Source organism: Tursiops truncatus, chromosome 5, assembly GCF_011762595.2.
Source record: "Tursiops truncatus isolate mTurTru1 chromosome 5, mTurTru1.mat.Y, whole genome shotgun sequence".
Classification (NCBI taxonomy): Eukaryota; Metazoa; Chordata; class Mammalia; order Artiodactyla; family Delphinidae; genus Tursiops; species Tursiops truncatus.
In genome coordinates, this window is record NC_047038.1 from 1,184,940 (window position 1) to 1,191,300 (window position 6,361).

At 50.1% G+C, this 6,361-nt stretch overlaps 1 pseudogene; it reads right to left on the reverse strand.

The window, feature by feature from the left end:
• Positions 1-5,030: 5,030 nt before the first annotated feature.
• Positions 5,031-5,851, reverse strand: LOC101321323 (small ribosomal subunit protein uS17m-like; annotated as a pseudogene).
• Positions 5,852-6,361: the final 510 nt, after the last annotated feature.

Here is a 6,361-nt window from a genome sequence, read left to right on the forward strand (position 1 = left end):
GTGCGCTGACCACCTGCGACGTGCCTGGCACAGTTCCAGTTGCTGGGGACACAGTGGTGAGCGAGTCGGGCCCAAACCTTCGCCCTTGCGGGGTCGGCGATCCAGAGGAGGCGGGCGAGGGGACCGAGTGACGGGAGTGCCGCATACCCTGCACATCAGGCCTGCAGGCTCCTGGGCGAACTTTCTCAAGCCTGGCAACCTCTCTGGTCCCCAGTGCTTTGTCCCAAGACAGGACTGAGTGATGACGCCCGCGGCTGACCCGCGTCCTCGGGCTTAGCTGCAGGCGACCTTCTCCAGGTACCGCGGCCCCGCACCTACCGTGTCTGGGCCTGCCCTTTCCAGATGCCAGAACGGGGTGGGGGGGACACCAGCGGTCCGGCCCCCAGGGAGTCAGCCCTGCCTTGGGAGGCGGTTCTTACCAGCCACAGACCCCAGCCAGGCTTGTGCATAATCAAGGACAGCACAGAACTGGGGCTTCAGCCCACAGCGGTGCCCTCTCCCTGGAGGGAGGGAGCTCCTGCCTGGCCAACCCCTTTGTTCACCCCTTTGTTCCCCGCAGGCCGGCTTCCTTGCCTGCGCCCAGAGATCTGTGTCATAGCGCAGAATCGGGCTAGTACCTCTTGTGGATGAGGACAGCAAACTTGGAGGTGCTCCCAAGCTTGTTGGCAGACCGAGAGGGGTGGGGACTGGTGTACCAGGCGTGGCCGGGGCCCTTTTCCGAGGAGGGCACGCTGCCCCTCAAGTGAAAAGAAGTCGCATGCAGTGAGCAGGAGGAAGGGTGCCCCAGACAGGGGCAGCTCGTGGTGCAGGGGGGGCCCCCAGCCCGGCCTCCTGGTTCCTCCCGTCCCAGCCGCTATGTCTCTTCCTCTGCCCCCTCCCGCCCACAGCTTGGACCCGGACCTCATCATCTCCGGAAAGAGTACCTGTGTACGAGCCCCCCTTCAGATCCCCCTCTGCCACCAGAGCCACAGCGCCCCGGCCTTTGCACTTCATCCAGACCTGTGAGGGGAGAGGGTCAGGGAGCACCCAGTGCCTCACCCGTCTTCAGGTACCTGGGCGGTGGGGAGGTCAGCAGTCCAGACCCTTCCCATCAAGCCTGCTGTCCTCCGAGATTGGAGTGAGGCCCGACTCTGCCTTTATTCTCCTTGAGTCGGTTTTTCTTCCTTCCGCCAGCAATCCCGAAGCCCAGCACTACGACGTGTTGAAACTGTGTCCTGACATGTGTGTCAGACATAAAGTACTGTCACGTGTATGTTGGTGTCTTTGGTGGACAGGTGCGATTGTGCTGATCTTGTATCCACATTTTAGCTTTCCATCCCCCTAGGATGAAACCCTCACCTTGCTTCCAGTTGCCCCACCCTATGGACGGTCTACAGTGAGGACCCTCCTACAAGGCTCTCTCAGACTACATGTAAGAGTCTGGGAGGTGCATGCCCCAGAGTCGGGGTGTTGGCCAGAGGTCACCAGGTAGTGTTAAAGAGGGCTGCTAAAAGTTCTCTAGGCGGACTGTGCTGGTTCACTTCCCACAGTTGACACAGGCTTGCGAGAGCCAATTGCTAAATTTTCAGGAATTTTATAAGCTTGTCATTAAACACTGCCATTGTTAAAAATGTAACTTCAGGGCTTCCCTGGTGGTGCAGTGGTTGAGAATCCGCCTGCCAGTGCAGGGGACACGGGTTGAAGCCCTGGTCCGGGAAAATCCCACATGCCGCAGAGCAACTAAGCCCGTGTGCCACAACTACTGAGCCTGTGCTCTAGAGCCCGTGAGCCACAACTACTGAAGCCTGTGCGCCTAGAGCCCGTGCTCCGCAACAAGAGAAGCCACCACAATGAGAAGCCCGTGCACCACAACAAAGAGTAGCCCCCGCTTGCCGCAACTAGAGAAAGCCCACGCGCAGCAACGAAGACCCAATGCAGCCAAAAATAAATAAATAAAATAAATTTATAAAATGTAACTTCATTGTATTGTATTCATTCACTATTACCCGTTTCTGTCTGTCTGTTGTAACTGACTGGGATGGCGGAGGTCTGTATAACGTTGTACACCGCGCTTCTCATCGAACCCCACTTTCACAGATAACACACTGGCAGCTTGAATGCAGCAAAGGTGGGAGTACTTACACCACGGATATTGGCAAATGCCACAGATCAGGGCTTGATTGTCTAGACTTAAAGTGATAGAGAGAATGCTAACAATGAAGATTAAACTTAAAAGTATGTTGTGTCCGTAGTCATTACATTGTAAATAGCACACACACGATGTATAAACATATTCTGTAACCTAATTTCTTTCCTCAGTGGAGTACATGTCCAGTGAACCCAAACATCTTTAGCTTTTCTCTAATGAAAAGCAAAAGTAGCAAAACTTAGACTTGTTTAGCAGTTAATGTTCCAGTGTCTTATTTGGGAATGACGTGGGTACTCGAGGAATTCCTGCTGTGAATGGAAGATATTACGTATCAATATGTCATGTCAGTAAACAAAGGATGTTGTAGCCAACAGTCGCTACAGCCGCATCCCGGACGGTGAGCCACGAGGGAGCTCAGGATGGAGACAGGACGCCACCATCAAACCGTCAGCTGCTGCATCTGCCCCACCCCGCACAGGGCACCCGGAGGAAGCTCAGGCTGCCAAAGCACGGGATACTGGCCCCAGATGGCTACGATGCGTAGCAAAGGAATGATGTCATTAACGGCGATCCTTTGAAGCTCCGACTACCTGGTCTTTGTTAGAAAATACCCTTTGCATCCTGGCCCCTCCCTCACCTCTGCAGAGCAGTCTCTCTGCGTTATCTGAGATGCTGTGTCCTGGACTTAAGTCCTCAGTTTTGTCCACCAAATAAAACAACTCAACTTTTAGGTTGTGCTTTTTTTTTTTTTTTCAGTCTACACCATCTAACTTAATTTAGCAGCTCCAAGTTACTAAAAACCTGGAGGAACCATTTTAAGAAGACAGTCCTAGAACATAATTACTCCTAAAGAGTTCATCTAAAAACTCTTACCTCATATACACTTAATTTACTTAAAAGTTTTGACTTGGCCTCTGTGCACCGGTGCCAAATCAAATCTTGGAGGCAGAGTTTTGGGTGAAGTAGAAAAGAATGGCTTTACTGCTTTGCCAGGCAAAGGGGGACACAGGGGCTCATGCCCCTCAAAACTGTCCCAACCCGGGAGGATTTGGTGAGTTTTATAGCAATGGTTCAAAGGCAGGTTGCTGATAAGGATCTGAGTGTGTGCAGGGCCTGTGCTCCTTTAATCTGGCCTCAGGTGGTCTCTTGATGAGCTTCTCTGGAATGAAGAATGCTAACATCTTCCATTTGTTGGGGGTTTTAGTTCTGTAAAGAGCTCAAAGATATTGTTATGTGCATCCCTTGAGGGGGAACCAGGACCCTGCCCCAAGGCTGCACCATCGTTTCTTGGCCACTCCTCCCTTATTTCTGCATCCCCTCCCTTCCCTGATGAGCAACTGTTCAAATCTACCCCTTGGGACTCAGGGAAGGTCATGGAGGCTGGAGTCTGATCTCTACAAACAAGAAACGGGGGACAAAGAAAGATTTGCATGCCCAGGAGTCTCACAGGGTCCCGCTCTGTTTCAGTTTTATCATATCAAGTTATTTTTCTTGCTGACAAGTTTTGTAACAGGAATAATCAGATCTTAATTTGACTTGTAGTAAAGCTAAGTACAATAAAAGTATTACACTTAGTGCTGATGAGTCTAAAGACATGTCTGTATTAATTAAACCAAACTTGTTTTCATTCATTAAAAATTAATCCTAGATGATATGATCCTGAAATTCATTTAGGTTAGTCTTATATTTCTGAGTATCTACATAAGCACTTAATTTCCCTTAAGCCAATTAAACAGAGCTCTTTTACAAATTAGTTTTGGCAATACCACACATCTACAAACCACACGTGCATAGATACATACAAACAGGGACCCTGCCCTTCTGAAACCAAGCAGAACCCTGTGGGGCTCCTGGGCATGAAAGCCTTTCTGTGTCCCCCATTTCTTGTTTGTAGGAAATAGACTTCAGCCTCCACCACCTTCCCTGAGTCCCAAAAGGCAGGTCCAAACAGTTGCTAATCAGGGAAGGGAGGGGATGCAGAGACAAGGGAGGAGCTGCCGAGAAACAATAGTGCAGCCTTGGGGCAGGGTCCTGCACCACAACTACTGAGCTTGTGTGCCTCAACTAAAGAGCCTTTGTGCCACAAAGTACAGAGCCCAGGTGCTCTGGAACCCGTGTGCCACAACTAGAGAGAAGCCCACCCACGGCAACGAAAGACCTTGCGTGCTGCAACCAAGACCCAATGCAGCCAAAAATAAGGAAATAAAAATAAATAAGGGACTTCCCTGCTGTCCAGCGGGTGGGGCTCCGCGCTCCCAATGCAGGGGGCCTGGGTTCGATCCCTGATCAGGGAACTCGATCCTGCATGCATGCCGCAACTAAGGGTTCACGTGCTGCAGCTAAATGGTCCGCATGCCGCAGCTGAAGATCCCGAGTGCCGCAACTAAGACCGGGCACAGCCAAAATAAATAAATAAATATTTTAAATAATAAATAAATCTTAAAAAAATAAAATGAAATGAATAATACCAGTTTCCATGTATGGTCATATGGCCTACCACTTTATTTTTTATTATTATTATTTTTTTTTTTTTGCGGTACGCGGGCCTCTCACTGCTGTGGCCTCCCCCGTTGCAGAGCACAGGCTCCGGACGCGCAGGCTCAGCGGCCATGGCTCACGGGCCCAGCCGCTCCGCGGCATGTGGGATCTTCCCAGACCGGGTCACGAACCCGTGTTCCCTGCATCGGCAGGCGGACTCTCAACCACTGCGCCACCAGGGAAGCCCTGGCCTACCACTTTATTTTTAATTTTTGAAACATGACCATAAACCTTTATGAAAAGTTATAACAAGGTCTTCATTTCATTTACTTTTAGCTATGTCATAAATACCAGAAGAGAAACTGGGTGGTTTGTGAGGAAAGAGAAAACGTTTTCCATAAAGCAAATTTAGAAATCCTTCCCTTTTGGCTCCGTTTTCTGATCCCCCTTCACTGTGTTGAAGAGAGATCAAGTCCTTCCAGGTTTTTGCTTAGGTGGGTGGTTTCCAGACTGACCGGACTCTCCAGGTCCAGGTGGTTCCTGCACAGCGCTTTCCGGTCACTAGATCTATGACTTGTCCAACCTTGAAAATGGTCTCAGCCTGTTCACGCTCCACGTGCTTTGTTCGCGGGACAGGTAGAGCTCTGAGAAGCACAATACCCCCACGGTGCACTGCCGGAGAGCACCGTGGGCAAAGTAGGTTTTTCGCTTATTAAGATACTGGTCCTCTGGATAAAATCCTTTTGGAGATTCAGCTCAAATGTCTTATATAATCAAGAACGCTCTCCTTCAGCAACCTCTAATAAACAGGGATCCAGAACCAGCCTGGTCACTCTCACTTCAGCAGTTGTTTGCGTTGCTGTCCCATGACAGCACTTGGCATGGACAGATGAACGAGCTATTGACATTATGTGGCTTTGGTCACCTGGAGGGCTCCCACATGGCAGCCCATCACTTGAAATATTTAATCTAAACATACTGGACAAAATATGAAACAAAGGTTTTCAGGCAGTAGACGACAGGCACTGCAGGACAGTGATCCTTGGGAGAAGGGAAACAGCAAGGTGAGTTCCGTGGTTGGCCAGCCTGCCCCTGGAGGAACGTCCCAGGCTGCAGGACATGGAGGAAGAACCCAAATACAGCTGGCTATGCCCGTGGCTTGAAGAGACAGAGTTCAGCATCCGGGGAGCCCAAGGTGACTAGAACTTTTCGGGCAGAGTTGCAGAGGGAAAAGGCACAGCTCTGGGGCTCTGCAGTGTGTCCCCTCCAGTTCTCAGCACGTACAGAAGTGCCCCGAGGCTGGGAAAGACCCTGGAACAGGGAAAGTGGAACAATCCTCAGAGTTCACGCGGGCCGGAAAGAGGTTCCCAATGGCCGCGGGGCACTGAGTAGAGCGCGCAGAGAGCTGCTGCTTAGTATTAAGGGCAAACTGGCTCAGACTAAGGGGTTTTCGGAGCCCACCTAACGAAGCCTGAAAGGAAGACCAAAAGCATCAAATTATTTCCAAGTAACTAACTGCATGCCAGAACAAAGCTCAAAACCATATAAAGAAGAAAGAAATCCCAATGACCCAACACTGTAAAAATTACAATATCTGGCATCCGATAAAATTACCATAAACGTAAAGGAGCAGGAAAAGACAACTCATAATAAAGGGGAAAAAATCAATCAATTGGAACAGAACCAGAAATGAGACAGATAATAGAATCAGGAGACAAGGGCATTAAAGTTTATAACTATGTGAAACATCCAGGA